Source organism: Procambarus clarkii, chromosome 16 (genome assembly GCF_040958095.1).
Source record: "Procambarus clarkii isolate CNS0578487 chromosome 16, FALCON_Pclarkii_2.0, whole genome shotgun sequence".
In the NCBI taxonomy this organism is placed as follows: domain Eukaryota; kingdom Metazoa; phylum Arthropoda; class Malacostraca; order Decapoda; family Cambaridae; genus Procambarus; species Procambarus clarkii.
This window is the reverse complement of record NC_091165.1, coordinates 48,545,460-48,567,960: the sequence shown is the minus strand read 5'-3', so window position 1 is coordinate 48,567,960 and position 22,501 is coordinate 48,545,460. Positions and strand designations below refer to the sequence as shown.

Below are 22,501 nucleotides of genomic sequence, written 5' to 3'. Positions count from 1 at the left end.
ACCCTCCACGGGGACAAGGAGCGAACAATACGAGGAGAAACATTAGTAATATGAACCGAAAGAGACTCTTGTAAGCGAGACAAACGGACAGAAAGAGGAAGGTGGTGAAGAGGAACAGGAAGTACAGTAGGGTTAAAAGTCAAAGCACAATTTTTTTTTTTTTTTTTTTTTTTTTTTTTTTTTTTTTTTTTTTTTTTTTTTTTTGGGAGATATATACAAGAGTTGTTACATTCTTGTACAGCCACTAGTACGCGTAGCGTTTCAGGCAAGTCCCTGGAATACGATCCCCTGCCGCGAAGAATCGTTTTTTCATCCAAGTACACATTTTACTGTTGAGTTAAACAGAGGCTACAGTTAAGGATTTACGCCCAGTAAATCCTCCCCGGCCAGGATACGAACCCATGACAGAGCTCGCGGAACGCCAGGCGAGTGTCTTACCACTACACCACAGAGAATGTTTCAGGAGGCGAGAATGAAGATGCTGTAAGGATCACGCAAGATAGCGAAGACTGTAGCGATCACGGCGATCCTGGAGAGACAAAGCCAGTGTCAGCGTACAAGCTGAGGGTAGGAGTTGAACGAAAAGCACCAGAGCTGAGGCGCAACACAGTATGGTGCAAAGGATCAAGACGGTGAAGAGTAGAAGGAGAAGCTGAAGAGTATGCAGGGCAACCATAATCGAGCTTAGACAGGACGATAGAGGAATGCAAATAGAGGAGCGTGCGCCTCTCCGCTCCTTAAGAAGAATGGGACAAAACCTTAAGTAGGTTAAGGGCCTTGGAGCATTCAACACGGAGGTAAGAGACATGGGGCGACCAAGACAAACGAGTGTCAAAGAATAACCCCAAAAGCATCGTGGAATCTTTGTTCTCAAGGGGATGACCATAAAGTGACAAAGCGGGACGAAGAACGACCCGCTTCCGAGTAAACGTCATGGAACAAGTCTTAGTAGTAGAGAACTTGAAGCCATGATTGGTGGCCCAAGATGACACGGCATCAATCGCAAGTTGAAGCCGCCGTTGAAGGAGAGGTGAATCATCACCTCGACAGCAAAGAGTAAGATCGTCAACATAAAAGAGCGGAGAAGATGCCAGAAGGAAGGGAGGAAAGGAGACCATTGAGGGCAACCAGAAAAAGAGTAGTACTCAGAACACTACCTTGGGGCACACCTTCATACTGCCGAAAAGAGGCAGAGAGTGGCACCAAGCCTGACTCGAAAGATACGACGAGAGAGAAAGCTTTGAAGAAAGAGGGAGATTACCACAAAGGTCAATAGAACGAAGTTGGGACAGAATATGGTATCTCCAAGTCGTGTCATAAGCCTTTTTTAGGTCAAAAAGGACAGCAACAATTGAGGTCTTCGCAGCAAAAGCAGTATGAATAGAGACCTCCAAGTTCACCAGGACATCAGTCGTGCTGCGGCACTTGCGAAAACCAAATTGAGAAGGAGAGAGGTGGTGATGGTGTTCCAAGAACCCCATCAGATGGACATTTACCATACGCTCAAACAGCTTGCAAACAACTCGTCAGAGCAAAAGGGCGGAAGTCCGTTGGGGACGTACCGAGAGACCCTGGTTTCCGAATAGGAAGTACAACAGCATCGAGCCAGTCCTCAGGGACTGACGACGACTCCCAGACCTAGTAATATAGATTCAGTGAATACTGAAACGTGCACGGAGGGAGATGGGGAAGCATCTCATAATGAACGTCATCCGAACCCGCTGCGTTAGATCCACAGAGGGCCAGGGCAGACTGAAGTTCAGAAAGAGAGAAAGGATCGTTATAGGGAAGGCGGAGACGCGTGTGGAAATCTAAAGTATAAGATTCAAGAACACGCTTACGAAGGAAGGAAGGATTGAGGAAGATGAGAACCAGAGCTAACAGAAGAAAAGTGGGAACCCAGTTCGGCCGCGACCTTCACTGGATCTGCCACAAGAGTCCCACGGAGATGGAGAACCGGCGAGACATCTGGAACGAACTTGCCCGCAATCTTGCGGATCTTCTTCCAGATCTGCGGTAGAGTAGTATCGGACGTAATGGTGGAAACGTAGGATTTCCAACTCTCACGTTTAGCAGTACAGATGGTCCTACGGGCCACTGCACTTGCCTTCTGAAACAAGAAAAGAATCCGCCGTCTGCCGGCGGCGGTGTTTTTTCCAGGCTGCAAGCTTACAGCGGACAGCCCGAGCACAGTCCACATTTAACCAGGGAACACACTTGCGTGTGCGCCGGGAGGAAGAACGAGGGATAGAGCTGAGGGCAGCGTTGAAGACAGTGTCATAAAAAAGGAGGGCGGCGCGAGGAAGAGGCAGTGAGGAGAGGTCAGAGAAAAAAAACTGTCATTACCGTTTATATTGACCTGCCTCACTTACATAATTTCTCTATAAGAAACATAAGCCTATGTGGATATTAGTGAACATTCACAAATATCCAAAATTGAGAAATAATCCATAAGATACTAATCCAATAAATGTTCTAGTACTGAACATTATGTACAAAATATAGATATACATCTCAATCCCTTCCCAAGATGGGAAGCCATACATTGTGTATACCCCACATTAATATTGGGTGGAATTTTATGCACGAAAACCCTGCTCAGACAGTAATATTGGGTGGGCTTGCATGCACGAAAACGCTGCACTTATATAAACTTTAGTCTCTTTAGGCAGCTGGGATAATGATAGATATGACTCGCCCAGAGATACAACCTTCACATAGGTACGATAATGCTGAATGTTCATGTCCACAATACTTTAATTTAGTACTTAATACTTTAAAGTATTGTGGATACTTCAGGTTTAAACATGTGGACTTTAATAATAGTCTACAAAGCACATTAAGTGTAGCAATTGTCGGTCTTCAGACTAAACAGTAAACCGACACCTACTATAACCCCTTACTCGTGATAATCTTATTAAAAATTTATTTTATGATAATTGAATCAAAGCTACAGGGCCAGGCGGCGGGGTGTTAACACCCGGACTGATCTTACTAACACTAGCCATGCCCATTAACTGAACTACCTACACCAGTGAGACGTCACACCCAGATAATTCCACTATTGTCAGTAAAGTTTAATATGCTGAAGATACATTCAGAGCCAAAAAATGCAGGATTTCTACGCTTTCAAAGTATTATTTAGCGATACAACCTTATTGGTCAACTTAACTACCCTTTATTTGATCCTTAACAGAGGTGTCACGTGGAACAAGACCCTAAAAATAGGTTAGTGCAGACATTATAGTAATAACTTACTACCCATGAACTAATTGTGTTAACATATACCAGCAGCCTAATTTAAGAGCGCTATAAATAATATTTAACATTAACGAGCATAATAATCAGGTTAGACACTGCCTACCTGCAGGGGACGTGCGAGTGGAGGACTGTGTGGTCGGCAGGACCAGGATCAAGCACTCGTGCTACTATTTCAACTCAAGCTGTCACTCGGTTCACAGGCAAATGCCCACAATTTTTATGTAATAAATATTAAACATTAATATTGAATACCACTAACTACTAAAGTACGGACTGTTACTTCAGTGGTGGTACTCAAAGGAAATATGCTTTAACTGTTCCTTTGTTGCATATTATCCACCAGGACTAATGAAACATACGCAAATAACTCCAAACTTCACAGTGGAGCTGTCACTAGTAATTGTCTGGAACTGGTTAACTTTTTCATGCTCGGAGCTGGAGTGACTTGTCTTATCTTGACTGCAACAATTGTGAAACATTACACGTTGCAAATAATTTAAGAACCCTTATAATATATATTAGCATTATTTTAGAAATTATTTTCCTTGAAATTTAAATCATAAGAACTGTATTATGAATAATTACATGAACGTTAACACGTTTGAAAATATACTCCATCAATGCTAATACGGCAAAGTTACCTAAATATCATTAATATATAAATATACATCCATTAAAAACTAAGATAAAACCTACATTTAAGCCGAAGTTTATCATCGTTATGCTGTTGGTTCTTTTCTTACCTCTTATGACCACCGCTCGCAGGTGGGTAAGTTTGTTCCACATTTGGTCTTTAAACCTGTAAATTTGACCTTTACTTATGAAATTGAAGAAATTAAAATAGAATTTCTTGGCCCGTTAATTACTAATATTGATGGTAAATTTTCTTTAGTTTATCATACATTTGTGGGATAATATTTACGTTATTTAAGTGTCCTAAAAATTCAAGTAATTATCAAAACAGGCACCAAGTCGGGAAGGCTATGTAGCACCATCAAATGTGCGGAATAATCAGAGGGCGCTAAAAATTACCGAGGATGCCAAAATGATTGTTACGACCCTGGGTTCCTCAGATGAAAACCAGAGGTCAATTTGAGCTCTAAATAATTGCCTTACATTAATTAATAGAATTGTATCATGGAGAAGGATATTTAATTACAATAATATTTATATCAGGGCTCCTTAAAACCGTATGCCTTATTCCCGTCGCCCTTGCCAAACTTAAGACGAATCTTGTTTCTCACAGAGCATTCAGACGAGCTTGTTGATTATTAATGAGTTAACTAATTATCAACTACTCTTAGAACTAGTAGAGTAACGAAGGCCGGTGAAGACATTGTTTGTAGCTGCACGATCAATAAGGTTATCTCCCCGGCAACCACAACAACAACTTTGGAGCTCTGAGACTGGACGCCCAGCGTGCGTTCTTCTCTGGACTGCTGTGGTTGAGCCAACACCTCTCCTGTGTTGCTCTGTATCACTCCTCTTCCCTTACCTTATCCTGCGACTAGTTTACAAAGCTAAGCACCGTGCTGCATGTTCGTTTTCTGGCATAAGTGTGTAGTAATGTGTATAGGCTACGCTAGTGTTTATATTGCTAAGTTACTCTAAAGGGTCTCAGTGGAACCACGTGTGCTCAAATGGTACCAAGCTACCTAGAGTCCGTGCTAGTGTCCCTAGCCTAGTAGACTTTACCCTAGCTTGTCCTAATTGTAAAACCTTGTATCCTGCCTACGTGGACCAAGGCTTTTAAAGATAGTGTGGTAAAGTAGTTAATGTATATGGGGGGGTTGTTAAGAAGGGTTAATAAATAAGTTAGTTTTAAAGGAGCATCCATTCTTCCTGTGTAGGGGATCAGTGATCAAACCTCTAGGCTGACGTATGGACCTTAAGCCACTAAAGTAATATTGTTTGATGTTCTCATTGGGGGCCGGGCCTATCTGATCTCCACATTTTCATACAACCTGATGTTAGCTGTTGGCGCTTCTTTAAATTCCCCAGCAATAATTACATTTTCATGCGTGACCAAGGCAAGCACTGCCTCTCTTCCTAATTTACGTCTAGGGAGCTTATAGATGTATACGAGGTGCTTAATATTAGCCATATTCACTGTTACTGCTAATATCTCTACTCCAACCCAAAACGAAACTGGGTCTATCTTGTTGCTGGGTATGGTGTTTCTAACTAGGGTTAAGGCCCTCTGTCTCCCCTATTCATTCGGTATAATAATGGGCGGATACCTAGCTACTCTAAAGGACTTCGTGGGGGAGAAAAAGAGTTTCTACCAAAACGATTATATCTGCTTTCGTACTGATTGCAGCTTCCTGAAGGGTGAGGTTTTTATTTCAAAGACCGTATATGTTTCATTGCATTAATCGAAATGGCCAGACGACGGTTTCGGTTCGTGTTGCCTCTTCTTCAGAATCTACTTCTATATTCGCTACCTCGTAAGTCGTGTCACTGGAAATCTGACTGCACTGGTTGCTCATGGTCATCCCCTGCATTGATGGAATTTGTGCATCCCTCTTGTCCATCACTTTGCTGTTGGTATTGCTGCACATTGGACTGCATTGATTGCTCGTTGCCGTGTCTTGTGTTTCCGGAATCTGTGCATCTCTGCCATCTAGTATTTTGTTGTTGTTGCTGCATATTAGGTCTGCCTTTATTGTTCACGGCCGCCGTTATTGCTGAAACTTGTGTATCTCTGCTGTTCAATACTACTTTGGTGGTGGTGGTAGACATCAGACTGCACTAGATATTTATATCTGTCTCTTGTGTTGTAAGATTCTGTTGATCTTGAGTGGTCACTGCTTCTTGCAGTTGCTTTTGTGAAAGTTGATGGTCTGGTGTCTTGACATTGACTATTCGTAGTCTATGTCCATGTCGCGTTTTTTGTCCTCTTGTGCTTCGTCTTATTTCAGGCTCAATTTCTTGTAACTAGTATGCTGCACGATCTTGTCCATTATTACCCAAGTGATTTCTTGAGTTTTTTGTTGTGTGCCGTTCTGAGTCATCTGTAGGCAGTTGACAATCTCTGCCACGATTTTCCTTTTTTTTCAGCTGGATCTCTAAAAAAAATTTATTCCGAAAGTAATTGCTTTTTTGCTTTTGTTGTACTTTGCGTCATTTTTGTATTTTCCGATTTGGAATTGATTGATTTAGAAAATTTTGTTGTATGAGAGTCTGTTGTTGGTGTGCACTTTTGTTCCACACGTTGATGTATGTAGTGCTGGTCTGTGCATTTATCCTGGACTGATCTGTCTGCACCCTTTCGTTCTATACAAAGGAGGTTGTGCTCCAGCCATGATGTTTCTTCCACAATTTGAACATTTGGCTGTTGTGGTCTGGCTTGCCTTGTGCTTGGCTATACAGTCTTTGGTTGGATGCCTCAGACTGCACACTCCACATCTCTCCTGTCCAGTGCAGCGTGATTGATTGTGGACGTATTTCTGACATCTGAAGCCGCACAGAAGGTTCCACTACGTATGGTCTGTATGTTCCCCAATTTCCAAGATTGAAAGTTTCTGGCACATGTCCCATGACGGTCACCAGAACCTGACGTATCACTGCTTTGTTTTTGTGCGGCATCGTTCCGCATTCAGGATTAGCTTTTGTTCTAGTACTGAATCCAGTGGAAATTAGATTGGGTATTTCAAAAGCAAGACTCTTGTTAGTCTTTCTGAGGGGTCCAGCTTTCCAAGCACACAGGATTCCCTTGTAGGACTTTTTCTAAGCAATTTGCAGTCTGCTGGTCTCGTGGTGTCATTTATCTTCTCTGGTTGAATGTGATGGAAAGTTTGAGCTCTGGTTGATCCTCTTCCATTGTCGTTGGAAATATGCTGCAGCTACTACTATGCTGAAGTAAATTGGTCTGTCTGCATTATCCAAAACTTGTAAGATGTGCAGAGTGACTGTCTGGTGTGAAACTGGTGGTGTCTTTGTCTCATACTGATGTCCTGAAGCTGGGCTGTGCAGAAGGGGTACATTGTCTGACACTGGCTGGTTTGCGACTGACGTTGTCCTGTCCAGGTCCATTATGTATGGTGTATTGGTGGTAGAAGCACGTGGTGTAGCCTCGATAGCAGTTTTCTTCAGTGCTTGCTGCACCTCGACCCACTGCCCCTCTTCTGAAAGCTGCCGCCATTGTTTGAGTTCCCCATGACGTCTCCATGTAATATGGACCGATTCATGGCCCTACCTAATGCCCGAGACTCCCAGGCCTGGTGAAATTAATTCCCCTCCGACGGTGGTCTTAAAATGATTCCTCCAAGTGGAATCAGGGATACCTAACACCTAATTGAGCAGTTTGGCTTACTTTTTCCGGGAAGGCTCAATACACCTAAGGTGCACCTGTGGGGCATCACCTCTCCTTTCAGGGTAGGACTAACTGAGCTATCAGTGATACGGTCCTCAAAAAAACAAAAAACAGATCTATCATGGGCGACGAGTGCGGTACAACAGTTTGGGTTGCCTGCGTACCAGTCGGCTGGACAGCAGTTGATCAACAACGTTGTTTGTCCACCAACTGTAGACTAAACTGATTATTTCCTTCCAAACAATATATTCTCTGGGTCATGGAATATTTGTGTTCTCCCTCACAAAACCGCAATGATTTGAGTTGATGGGTGCTCAGAATCTAAAGTCTTCCGGGGAACAAAACCGTGTACGGCCAGCTAGCAATGGCGCCGGCAGCGAGTCTTATGTTGATATCTTTGTGAACGATAAGATTAGCATTTACCTTCATCTTTATATTTACTTTGTTCATTCTTATATATATGCCGCGTCTTAAGCCTAAATATTATATATATTACCACACTAAATATAGACGTGACACTTACAACATTAAATGTTCGCATATGGTCCATTCGTGTAATTACTCGCCTCCACTAAACAATCCCTATCCAGACTTGCTAAACAAATTCCCCGTCGTGGCAACTCTCACCATTTCAGTATTAATAAAAAGGATAATTTTGCACACGTGATAAATGTACAAACCAGAGGGGAAGTGTCGCTAAGCTCCGGCTCAGCCTACATCAAGTAATGCTGGCAGACCCGTTTATCACATTTTACAGTTGGAAATAAAAGCTCACGATACTGTACTAAAAATGTCGGGGTGAGGGGGAGGGTGTAGAATTCACCCAGTAGTTTATCTGATCAACCTTGGTTGTTACCTGGTTGATGGGGTTCTGGGAGTAGTTCTACTCCCCAAGCCCGGCCCGAGGCCAGGCTTGACTTGTGAGAGTTTGGTCCACCAGGCTGTTGCTTGGAGCGGCCCGCAAGCCCACATACCCACCACAGCCTGGTTGGTCCGGCACTCCTTGGAGGAATAAATCTAGTTTCCTCTTGAAAATGTCCACGGTTGTTCCGGCAATATTTCTTATGCTTGCTGGGAGGACGTTGAACAACCGCGGACCTCTGATGTTTATACAGTGTTCTCTGATTGTGCCTATGGCACCTCTGCTCTTCACTGGTTCTATTCTACATTTTCTTATATATCGTTTACTCCAGTACGTTGTTATTTTACTGTGTAGATTTGGTACTTGGCCCTCCAGTATCTTCCAGGTGTATATTATTTGATATCTCTCTCGTCTTCTTTCTAGCGAGTACATTTGGAGGGCTTTAAGACGATCCCAATAATTTAGGTGTTTTATAGCGTCTATGCGTGCCGTATATGTTCTCTGTATTCCCTCTATTTCAGCAATCTCTCCTGCTCTGAATGGGGAAGTGAGTACTGAACAGTACTCAAGACGGGACAACACAAGTGACTTGAAGAGTACAACCATTGTGATGGGATCCCTGGATTTGAAAGTTCTCGTAATCCATCCTATCATTTTTCTGGCTGTCGCAATATTTGCTTGGTTATGCTCCTTAAACGTTAGGTCGTCAGACATTATTATTCCCAAATCCTTTACATGCTGTTTTCCTACTATGGGTACATTTGATTGTGTTTTGTACTCTGTATTATGTTTAAGGTCCTCATTTTTACCGTACCTGAGTACCTGGAATTTATCACTGTTAAACATCATGTTATTTTCTGATGCCCAGTCGAAAACTTTATTAATATCAGCTTGAAGTTTTTCAATGTCCTCAGCCGAGGTAATTTTCATACTGATTTTTGTGTCATCTGCAAAGGATGATACGAAGCTGTGACTTGTATTTTTGTCTATATCTGATATGAGAATAAGGAAAAGCAGCGGTGCAAGGACTGTACCCTGAGGTACAGAGCTTTTCACTGCACTTGGACTAGATTTTATATGGTTGACAGTTACTCGCCGAGTCCTGTTTGACAGAAAACTGAGTATCCAGCGTCCTACTTTACCGGTTATTCCCATTGACTTCATTTTGTGTGCTATCACGCCATGGTCACATTTATCGAAAGCCTTTGCGAAGTCCGTGTATATCACATCAGCATTCTGTTTCTCTTCTAATGCTTCAGTGACTTTGTCGTAGTGCTCAAGTAGCTGTGAGAGGCACGATCTTCCCGCTCGAAATCCATGTTGGCCTGGGTTGTGAAGGTCATTGGTCTCCATGAAATTGGTGATCTGACTCCTAATCACTCTCTCAAATACTTTTATGATGTGCGATGTTAGTGCAACGGGTCTATAATTTTTTGCCAATGCTTTGCTCCCTCCCTTGTGTAGAGGGGCTATGTCTGCTACTTTAAGTGCATCTGGTATCTCCCCCGTGTCCAAGCTCTTCCTCCACACTATACCGAGTGCCTGTGCTACCGGCACTTTGCATTTCTTTATAAATATTGAATTTCATGAGTCTGGACCTGGGGCAGAGTGCATGGGCATGTTTTCAGTTCCTTTTTCAAAATTTAGTGCGCTCGTGTTTATATCAGTTATATTTACAGGGGTTTGAATATCCCGCATAAAGAAATTGTCTGGATCTTCCACCTTCATGTTGTTTATTGGAGTGCTAAACATGTCCTCATACTGCTTTTTTAGGATTTCACTAATTTCTTTGTCATCCTCCGTGTATGAACCTTCACTTGTACGAATAGGTCCAATACTGGCAGTGGTTTTTGCTTTTAATTTCGCATATGAGAAGAAATATTTTGGATTTTTCTTTATTTCCTGAATGGCTTTCTGTTCTAACTGCATTTCTTCAGTTTCATATGAGTTTCAATTTCCGCTCGATTTCTTCAATCTCCCTATTTAAATTATTCCTTCTTTGACGGGAAATTCGTGTCTGCATAAGCAGTTCCGTTATTTTTTTCCTGCGTTTATAGTGTCGTCTGCGTTCTCTTTCTACGTTAGATCTCTTTCTGGCTTTCCTCAAAGGAACATGTTTCAGACAAACTTGATACGCTTCTGAAGTCAGTTTTTCTATTCCTTCTGTAGGACTTTTATTACTTAGAACAGTTCCCCATGGAATGTTTGTAAGTTCCCTGTTTATTATCTCCCAGTCTATCCTTTTATTATTAAAATTGAATTTACTGAATAGCCCCTCTCGCTTTATCAACGTTTTAGGTCTATTCTGAGTATTGATGGTCGTTTGCACTTCAATGAGCTTGTGATCTGAATATGTGGTATCTGATATCGTAATGTCTCTGATAATGTCTTCATTGTTCGTAAAGACCAGATCAAGAATATTTTCATTTCTCGTTGGCTCCGATATCTGCTGATTGAGTGAAAATTTGTCACAGAGTCTAAGTAGTTCTCTAATCTGTGGTTGGTTAGGTCCTGATAGATTTCCTGGTATAATATTATTGTTTGCTATTTTCCACCTGAGACTAGGCAAGTTGAAGTCGCCTAGGAAGATAATATCAGGTATCGGGTTCTCCAAATTATCAAGGCTATTCTCTATTTTGCTTATCTGTGAATTCCTCAGCCGTTGCATCTGGCGGTTTGTATATTAGTATAATCACTAAATTTATTTTCTCTGCCGGTCTGGTAAAAAAAATTATGGAGTTTCCTCCAAATTCATTATCCTGCTTGCCACTCTTTATGTAGCGTTCCGTGCCTTTCACGTGAAAGTGTGGGCAGCTGAGGTCATAGCATTTTCTGTCCTCCAGTGAGGTTTGGCACATGTCAGGATGGAAAAACCTACATATTGATCCAAATCGACACTCGCCTTTCCTAAGCATATTTAAACATTTTTTGGGATGTTGGTAACCGCATTCTAATCCTTTCTTATTACCAGCATATCTATGTCTGTATATGCCCTTTGCATAAAATTTGCATAAGTCTGTCCTTCTGTTCTGAATTGCTCTATCGGGAACCATCGTAGTGTCTGTACCTATCGAGCTGTCAGTGCTGTCTGTTACACATTCTAGTTTACTGTCATCTACACCCGGGCCTACTGAGTCAGAGTTTACAACTTCCTGAGTTTCAGCCTCAGTTTCATCCCTGACTATATCCTCCGCCCCTTGTATATTAATTTTGTTGTTCCTTTCCCACTCCTTCTGGATGGCTGGTAGGCTTCCAATGTTACGTTGGACTGCGTACATCTGTGACCAACAGTCTGGTGGAACAAGCCAGGACACTTGACAATCGCCTCGGGTAGCTACATACAGGAGGGTTGGGACGGGTTATACGGTAACTGTCAGTGACGAGGGATGGTTCCTGCCGTTATGTGTAGAGGCAAGTATCACTACTGCATTAATGCCATCTTACACACTTGTGTAAATTCCCATCCCCGTCCACCTAATTTGTAAATTCTGCCCAACTGTTATTACAACTTGAGACTAAGAGCACAATGTTAAACGTGTGTACCTATTTATGACTTATGCATCTCCGTACAACCTTATGTTTAACTGTCAGGAGAGGAGAACACAACGTTCTCGGCCCGAGGTTAGTGGAACAACCCACCAGCTTAATGTACAAAAGCACAATAAAAAATATCAATTACTATGTAAATTTGTAAAGAACTTCAAAGTGTAGAGTAAGGCCACTATACCTGTAAGGTCTTGATATAACCCACATGCCTCGCTCAAGGCTGCCTCAAGCTTCAATAAGCCAAACTGTTGCCTTATCACACACCTGAAATTAAACATTAAACGAGAACACCCGTGGTCTTCTGGCCCATGCGAGGCATGTCTTCACACCCAGTTTTCCGTCGTGGAACAGTTACAAAAAAAAAAAAATTGTTGAATTATATTCCACGACATTATTCTATGTCTTCACCCATACTTACGAAGTGGCATTCCTTATGTTAAGATTGTTGTTCAGTCTATACCTTAAGTAATCGTTCTTTGTCTTAAGACACTATATATGTACAGTGTTAGCATTAAATGCTAACACTTCAGTTCAGTAGCTGGCACTTCAGTTACCTGCTGGATAGCAACTGCCGTGTTCTTAATCACTATTCATATAAACATTACAAATTACCCCCACATCCTATGCTAAATATTACAGGTTATGTTTATTTATTTATACAAGAGTTCTTACATTCTTTTACAGCCACTGTCACACAAGCGTTGGGGAAAGTACTTAATCATAATATTCCCTGGAATACGACCTGCCAAATCGTTTAACAACCAGGGACTCGCTTTACTGTTGGGTAACATTCACAGTTGTTTGAGAGCATAGATAGTGTCACATTATATATAGACGAGCCAAACTGGAGGACCCCACTAGTTACAGCTCTTATTGAATTCCTTTATTACTTACTATTTTAATATTCTAGACTAATAAAACTGCAGAGCATATTAGCCCATGTCGGGCAGGTATTTGAATAATAAACCAGCCTTGTGTAAGTGACCTGCTCTTGAAGCAACACTGACGCCACGTCGCTACGTCACTCCGTAATTGTCTTCAAACACTACTCACGCCCGAGGACCTGACCAGGTTTACGGTTATTTTAAGTCAAAGTTGTGGCCGTCCAGAGAAATAATCAACTTGTAAAATTATACAACAATAAGACCATTCACTTGCCTGGAGACTGGGCGCAAGTAACACGCTGGGACAAGGCTTCTCAAGGGAGTAATTTAGCCAGCAATATACCGCCTCCAGAGCAGCACCTTCCTCCACCAAGGTCCGCGCCACACTGCTTGCCCGCGCCTGTTGGTCTGCCCGGCCTGATGACCAAACTACTTGTGTGACGTCATGTATATGACACAACTCACACACCAGACTTTCTCATACACAAATAACTTACAAGTAATTGAAACATTATTATTATCGATGTTATTTCTGTCAAGCCTTGATATATATGAGTAGGCCTTTAACAATTGTTACAGTGTTGATGTGTTGAGGGCAGCAACACTGGCAGCTTCTGACGCGTTATCCAACTGTTATTTAATAACTTGTATGGGAGAAAGTCTAGTGGCTGCTGGGTCACATAAATATGTTGTGTCATATGATGTCATATATATGACGTCACACAGGTAGTTTGACCATCAGGCCGGGCTGACCAACTGGCGCGTGCAGGCAGTGTGGCGCGGACCTTGGTGGAGGAAGGTGCTGCTCTGGAGGTGGTATATTGCTGGCTCAATTACTCCCTTGAGAAGCCTTGTCCCAGCGTGTTACTTGCGCCCAGTCTCCAGGCAAGTGAATGGTCTTGTTGTAGTATTATTTTACAAGTTGATTATTTCTCTGGACGGCCACAACTTTGACTTAAAATAACCGTTAACCTGGTCAGGTCCTCGGGCGTGAATAGTGTTGATTATGAAGACAATTACGGAGTGACGTAGCGACGTGGCGTCACTGTTGCTTCAAGAGCAGGTCACTTACACAAGTCTGGTTTAATATTCAAATATCTGCCCGACATGGGCTAATATGCTCTGCAGTTTTATTGGTCTAGAATATTAAAATTGTAAGAAATAAGGCTATTTAATACGAGCTGTAACTAGTGGGGTCCTCCAATTTGGCCCGTCTATATATAAAGTAACACTGGCAATAATCTCAAACTGTGAAAGTGGCATGACTTGTTAAACACAGCAGTGACTTAACACGGAATCCTTGACCTATTTTCTAGTGTTATATATGTAGCGACGAGTATCCTAATTTTTTATAGCGTTATTGTATTCTGCTGAGCATATCTGGTCGTTTTAATGATATAAATATTGCGGTGCCAATGGCATAGTGGTAAGACCTCGCCTGGCGTTTCACGAGCACTTTGGCCCGGGGGTGCGTATCCTGGCCCGGGAGGGAGGGGGGTGCGTATCCTGGCCCGGGGGGGGGGCGTATCCTGGCCCGGGGGGTGGGGCGTATCCTGGCCCGGGGGGGGGGGCGTATCCTGGCCCGGGAGGGGGGGGGCGTATCCTGGCCCGGGAGGGGGGGGGGGCGTATCCTGGCCCGGGAGGGGGGGGGGGCGTATCCTGGCCCGGGAGGGGGGGGAGGCGTATCCTGGCCCGGGGGGGGGGCGTATCCTGGCCCGGGGGGGGGGGGCGTATCCTGGCCCGGGGGGGGCGTATCCTGGCCCGGGGGGGGGGTCGTATCCTGGCCCGGGGGGGGGGCGTATCCTGGCCAGGGGGGGCGTAACCTGGCCCGGGGGGGGCGTATCCTGGCCCAGGAGGATTTACTGGGCGCCAATCCTTAACAGTAGCCTTTGTTTACCAAACATTAAAGTGGGTACCTGGTTGTTAGACGATTTGACGGGGTGGTATTATGGGGAATATTAGGATTAAGGACTTGCCCGGAGCGCTATGCGTGGTCGTGGCTGTACAAGAATGTAACAACTATTGTGTATATATAATTAAAATATATAAACAACCTGTAATATTTAGCATAGAATGTGGGTTAATTTCTGTAACGTGTAATATCTATTTTTTGATATGAAGTGATTAAGAAGACGGCAGTTGCTCTCCTGCAGGTGACGGAAGTGCCAGGCTGACGAAGGCATTATAATGCTAACACTATTCATATTAAGGGTCTTAACACAATGAACGATTTCTAAACATACAGACTGGAGAAAAAATTGTATAGAAGGAATGCCAGTTCGAAAGTATTGAAGAAATAGAATTGTGAGAGAATAATTAAAAAAAAGTTAAAACTCGGAAAACTGGGTGTGAAGACTTGCCTCACATTGGCCAGTAAGCTTAGGGTGATGTTGTATTTAATTTAATGTTTAATTTCAGGTGTGTGTGACAGTGCAATAGTTTGGCGTATTGAACCTTGAGGCAGCCTTGAGCGAGGCATGTGGGTTATATCAAGACCTTACAGGTATAGTGGCCTTACTGTACACTTTGTTAAAGTTTTTACAAATTTACATCGTAATTGATATTTTTGATTAGTTGTGCTAACTTGTACATTAAGCTGGCGGGTTGTTCCACCAACCTCGGGCCGAGAACGTTGTGCTCTCCTCTCCTGACAGTTATGCATGCACGTCCAACCTTATGTTTAAGTTATAAATAGGTACACATTATATATTTAATTAACATTGTGCTCTTAGTCTGAAGTTGTAATACTAGTTAGACAGAAATTGCAGATTAAGTGGACGTGGAGGGAAAGTTACGTAAGTGTGTAAGATGGCATTAATGCGGTAATTATATTTGCCTCTACACGTATAACGGCAGGAACCATCCCTCAGCACTGACAATTATCATATAACCCGTCCCAACCCTCCTGTACGGAGCTACGTGAGGCCCAATGTAAAGTTTCCTGGCTTGTTCCACCAGACTGTTGGTCACAGATGTACGCAGTCCAACGTAACACAACCAAGGTTGATCAGATAAACTACTGGGTAAATTCTTCTCCCCCCCCCCCCCCCCCCAACCTAACATTTTTTAGTACAGTATCGTGAGCTGTTACGTCTGTAACTGTAAAATGTGAAAAACGGGTCTGCCAGCATTACTTGATGTAGGTTGAGCCGGAGCTTGGCGACACTTCCCCTCTGGTTTGTACATTTATCACGTGTGCAAAATTATCTTTTTTATTAATATTGAAATGGTGAGAGTTGCCACGACGGGAAATTTGTTTAGCAAGTCTGGATAGGGATTGTTTAGTGGAGGCGAGTAATTACACGAATGGACCATATGCGAACATTTAATGTTGTAAGTGTCACGTCTATATTTAGTGTGGTAATATTCATATTTAGGCTTGAGACGCAGCGTATATATAAACAAGGGTGAACAAAGTAAAAATAAAGATGAAGGTAAATGCTAATCTTATCGTTCACAAAGATATCAACATAAAAGACCCGCTGCCGGCGCCATTGCTAGCTGGCCGTTCACGGTTTTGTTCCCCGGAAGACTTTAGATTCTGAGCACCCATCAGCTCAAATCACCGCGATTTTGTGAGGAAGAACACTCAAAGACCCAGGGAATATCTTGTTTGTTAAGAAACAATACACCGTCCATCTGTTTGTCCATCAATTGTAGACAATTGATGAACAAACAACGGTGTTCATTAGATCCTGTCCAGCTGACTGTTATTCTACACAACCCAGTACGCAGGCAGCCCAAACTGTTGTACTGCACTCGTCGATATTTTTTTTAGGACCGTGTAAATGACCAGGTCAGTTCGTCCTATCCTGAAAGGCGTGGCGATGGCCGCAGGCGCACCTTAGAGGGTGTACCGAGTCTAACAGGGAAAGGTAGACCAAAGTGCTCAATTACGTGTTGGGCATCCCTGATTCCACCTGGAGGAATCATTTTAAGACATCCTCCGGAGGGGAATGAATTTCTCCAGGCCTAGGAGTGTCTCAGGCATTAGGTAGGGCACTGAATCGATCCTTACTATGTCGAGTCGTGATGGGAAGTCTGAGAAAGAAGCAAGTGAAGCAGCTTTCAGACGAGGGGCAGTGGACCAAGGTGCAGCAAGCACCGAAGAAAGCAGGTATAGAAGCTTCAACACGTGCTTCCACCAGCAAAACACCAGATATAATGGACTAAGAGAGGACAGTACATCACACACCAGCCAGTGTAAGACAATGTACTTCTCCACAGTCCAGGCACAGGACGACTGAGACCGGAGGGGACACCCAGTTCCCTACCTGTGTGGGGGAGGGGGGAGGATGGAGAGTAACAGTTGATTGACAATTCAAAGGCGGGCCGAAAGAGCAGAGCTCAACCCCTGCAAGCACAACTAGGCGAGTACCAGACATCGTCAAACTCTGCACATCTTCCAACATTAAAGATAATGCAGACAGACCACTTTTCTACAGCATATGGAGTAGTAATGGCAATGGAACAGGAACCAGAGCTCAAATTTTCCATCTTAGTCAACCTGAGAAGAGACATAATAATGACACCACGAGACCATCAGACTGCAAATTACTTAGAAAAAGTAACAATCCTGCAAGGGAAACTTTGTGTGCTTGGAAAAGCTGGACACTTCAGAAAGTCGCACGCAAGTCGTGCTTTTTGGATACCCAATCGACGTGACACTGGCTCCAGTACCAGAACACAAGCACTTCCAGAACTAAGAGGCATGAGTTATGAGGAAAGACAACGGGAACTGCACCTCACATCGCTGGAAGACAGAAGAGCAAGGGGAGACATGATCACCACATACAAAATTCTCAAGGGAATTGGCAGGGTAGACATGGATGGATTGTTTAACACGGGTGGTACACGCACAAGAGGGGACACAGGTGGAAGCAGAGTACCCAAATGAGCCACAGACATTAGAAAGAACGTTTTCAGTGTCAGAGTAGTTAATAAACGGAATGCACTAGGAAATGTGGTGGAGGCTGACTATTCAGTTTCAAATGTAGTTATGACAGAGCCCAGTAGGCTCAGAAATCTGTACATCAGTTGATTGGCGGTTGAGAGGTGGGACCAATGAGCCAGAGCTCAACCCTCGCAACCAGGTGAGTACAACCAAGTCCAGAATGCGGAACGAGGCCGCACAAAAGCAAGTAAGGCAAAGACACGTCAGGTTCTGGTGACCGTCATGGGACATCTGCCAGAAACATTCAATCTTGGAAATTGGAGAATATTCTTACAGACTGTACGTCCCGGAGCCCCTACGCTGCATTAGACGTAAAAAATACGGCCTCCATCAATCACGCTGCACCGGACAGGAGAAATGAGTGCAGTCTGAGGCATCCAACCATTGACTATTGTCAAGAACAAGGCACACCAGACAAATGTCCAAATTGTGGAGGAAAACATTATGCCTGGAGTACAACCTGCTATAAACGAAAAGAAAAGGTGCAGACAGCTCAGTCCAAGATAAACACATGGACTACCACTACATACACAAACACCGTCTGGAACACTTGTGCACACCAACAACAGAGACCCACTCTCATAGAACAAAATTTCCCGAATCTCTCTTCCAAATCAGAAAATACACAAAAATGCTGCAGAAATAAAACAAAATCAGAGGAGGAGGAAGCAATTACTCTTGGAATCAACACAGCAAATTTAAAATTTTATCAGAGTCCAGCTGCAAAACATTGTAAAGATCATGGCAGAGACCATTTTTAATTGCCTACAGATGACGAAGCCTCGAAATAAGACTCAAGAAATCGCCTGTCATAATGGACAAGATCGTGCAGCAGACCACAGTTACACAAGAAATTGTTAGTCTGAGACAAGATGAAGCACAAAAGGACACACAACGCGACAAGGACATAAAGCCTACCAACAACAGTCGGGTAGTCAAGACACCAGACCCTCAACATTCATGCAAGCACCTGAAAGAAGCAGTGACCACTCAAGATCAACAGAATTTTACAACACAAGACAGATTTCAACAGCCAATGCAGTTTGTTAAACAACAAAAAACAACAAAAACATTACAGATGCAGAGGTTCCAACAAAAATGGCGGGCATGAACAATGTAGCCCAATATGCAGCAACATCAACAACGAAATATTGGATTGCAGAGATGCACAGATTCCGACAACGCAAGAAACGGACACGAACAATCAATGCAGTCCAATGTGCAGCAATACCAACAGCAAAATGATAGAAAACAGGAATTCATACATATCGCAACAATGCCGGGGATGACCTTGAGCAATCAGTGCAGTCCGATTTGCAGCGACACGACTTGAGAGAAGGAGAACATAGATGTGGATTCCGAAGAGGAGTTCTACTAGAACTGGCAACACCAACCGAAACCTTCGTCTGGCCATTACGAATACTGTAGTGGAATATACAAGGTCTTTGAAATAAATACTACACCCTTCAGGAAGCTGCAATCAGGCGTAAAGCGCAGATAATTTTATTGGAAGAAAAGTTTCCCAGCCACGAAGTCCTTCAGATTAGCTGGATATCATCATTATATTATACCGGATGAACAGGGGAGACACAGACGGTTAATGACTCTAGTCAGAAACACCATACCCAGCAAGAAAATAGACCTAGTTTCATGTGGGGATGAAATAGAGGTATTAGCAGTAACAGTGAATATGGCTAATATTGGGCTCCTCATATACAACGTCTACAAGCCCCCTAGACATAAACTAGAACCAGATGCAGTGCTTGTCTTGGCCACGCATAAATATTTAATTATTGCTGGAGATTTTAATGCTCATCAAGAGTTAGGTGCCACTGAGCCGGCCAATGCAGATGGGCGCCATTTAGCTGCAGCTCTGCAAGAAGTAGCTGAAATTCCACTCCTTAACTCTTGGGAACCTACTAACATTTAAGGGGGTTTCCCCTGACCTTACATTAATCTCAACAGGACTCAAGCGTCAGGCGAAGTGGGAGGAAAATCCGGTTATTACCAATGACCACTATGCTACTGTCCACAACACTAAACATAGAACGACCTCCTACACCAACTGCACACCCTAGTTGGAATTTAAAAAACGCCAACTGCAAAATATATATCAAGAGGAACTTGAAAAATGGTATGCAGCATACACGCCACCTGATAATTTGAACATACACGAGACCCATATCCAGAAATCCATTGTAGCTGCTGCAAACAGTTATTCCAATCATTATTTCAGGAATCACAAAACGAAAGAACTATTGGTTCTATAGTAATGAAGTTAACAAAACCACAGTCAAGATCTTCAGAAACCATCTTAAGAGAAATCCCACATGAGAAGGAAGAACTCTGCTAAGAGCGGTGATATCTGAAGCAAGATGAGTTTCTAGATAGGTAAAGGAGGCAAGATGGATCGAGTTGTCACTCTAATTGAACACAGTAGTCTTGGCAAGATATGGAGTCAGATTAAAACCATATCAGGTCGACCAGCCCGACTACAGGCATGTATTCAACCCGTTCTCGCACTTTCGTATAGTCAATATTGACTTATTAAATACGTGCATATGTGACATACTAAACGTACTAGTTTACCTTGAAAAGCTTCATAGAAAACACCCTTACCTAACCTTCTTAGTATGTTAAGATAAGCATCCTATTGCTTCGTAATTACAATTATTATTTAACCTAAATCTATAATAGGTTATAATTGTAATCTCTAATATTACAATTATTACTTAACCTATATCTATAATAGGTTAAGTAATAATTGTAATTACGAAGCAATAAGATGCATATCTGAACATACTAAGAAGGTTAGGTAAGGTCGGTGTTTTCTATGAAGCTTTTCAAGGTAAACCAGTATGTTCAGTGTGTCACATATGCAGTATTTAATAAGTCAATATTGACTGTAAGAAAGTGCGAGAACGGGTTGATGTATTAACCATTGCAGGAGGCTGAGAGACTTGCTCTCCAATATGCAGAAAGAGCAGCCTCATATCAGCTTCCTGCAATGGTGAGAAGGCAGCAAGAACTATTAAAACATGAGAGGTTGACAGTCATTCATGAGAGCATAACTACAAATGACGAATGTGACTAGCTTCAACAAACAAGAAATAATCAGAGCCAAAGAGTGTGGTATGGACACTACACCAGGTGCTGATAACATTACATACTCAATGATAGTCCTGCAGGTCCTGCTGGAGAACAAAGGATATTGGGTGTTATGAATGCATCTTGGCAGCTAGGCAAACTGCCGACCTCTTGGAAGAAAGCAGACATCATTTCGATTACTAAGCCGAAAAAACCTGTTATTTACAGACCCATTTTATTAACATCATGCATTAGAAAAACTGCAGAACGAATGGTCTTAAATAGGCTACTGTGGAAGACTGGAGACCTTCATAAACACACTTTCAGCTTCACTAGAGTAGGTAGGTACTGCCAACTGTATAGCAAGATTACTAGGAACAGTTAACTCATGTCTGGCTATTGTGATTTTGTTTGATCTAGAGAAAGCATTCGAACTTGCAAGCCCACAAGCAATTTTACACACTATAGTTTAAAAAAGATGTAAAGGGAAATATGCAAGATAGGATTCAAGATTACCTTAGACGCAGATATGCCAGAGAAAAGTAGCAAGGGCAAGTGTCGGACTACCACTTGCATGAGAATGGGACTCCACAAGGAGGAGTCCTAGTGTATTTAACATCTTTATGAAAAACCTCGTTAAAATGACATTTGCAGAAGGGGTTAAATTGCTAGGCTATGCTGATGGAACATTAGTCATTACAGGTCCTTCGCTTTTAAATAAAGCACAAGGGGTGTTAAAGTAACATCTAAATGCAGCATTTTAGGGCTAAAAATATCTGTACAGAAGTCTAAGGCAATGAGACTAAGTGGCAATACTCCAGAAAGGCACCTTCTCATTAAAGACATTTAACCTTCAGTGAGTTACTTAATATCACTTTCTCGGAGTGGATAAATTCCAAAATGACATTCAACAAGCAAATTAAATATATGAAGGAGAAAGCAAAATCACGACTGAATATAATAAAAACAATCACGGCCATGTAAGAGTGGAACACAGCATGGGAAACGGTGAATGTTTTACATGCAGTTCGTTCCCCAAGTGATTTTGCAGCGTCTGCATTACTTACTTTCTCCTGGCCAGTGCGCAAACGTTGAGGTTATTCAAAATGATGCAATGCGAGTCATAACAGGGGCTCCCAGATGGACTAAAATGCTGAATTATTGACGAGAGAAAAAAAAACCTAACATCAATTGAAATAAGAGTAAAGGGATTGCTGCGTACAAGCTGACATATTGACTAGACATAGAATAAATTCACCTAATGATATAAACACTGGATCACTAACTCGGGACAGAAGCGCCTCCAATAGTAACAGGTGGACCCATTGTGAAATAAACATCAAATGTGCAATAAACACATTCGATATAAGTCACTGAGAGAGGTGTCGACAAAATACATGCAGACTTCGTCATGCAAGCCCCTTGGGAATCGCTGCCTGCAGACTTCGAGATTATGGCTCTTGAAGGAAAAAAGAACCAGACTAATCCTCATATACTACCTAATGCAGGCGATGAGTCACAATAACGTGGCTGAAGTATGTTGACCAGACCACACCACACACTAGAAGGTGAAGGGACGACAACGTTTCGGT

General features: G+C 42.7%; 1 long non-coding RNA gene across 1 annotated transcript in view; it reads left to right on the top strand.

Annotated features, from left to right (window-relative positions):
- The first annotated feature begins 13,619 nt into the window (after positions 1 to 13,619).
- Positions 13,620 to 22,501, top strand: part of LOC138365437 (uncharacterized) — a 108,531-nt gene continuing 99,649 nt past the window's right edge. Inside the window, exon 1 of the long non-coding RNA XR_011228816.1 lies at positions 13,620 to 13,753. This is a non-coding gene — a long non-coding RNA (uncharacterized lncRNA). The remainder of the gene's footprint in view (positions 13,754 to 22,501) is intronic.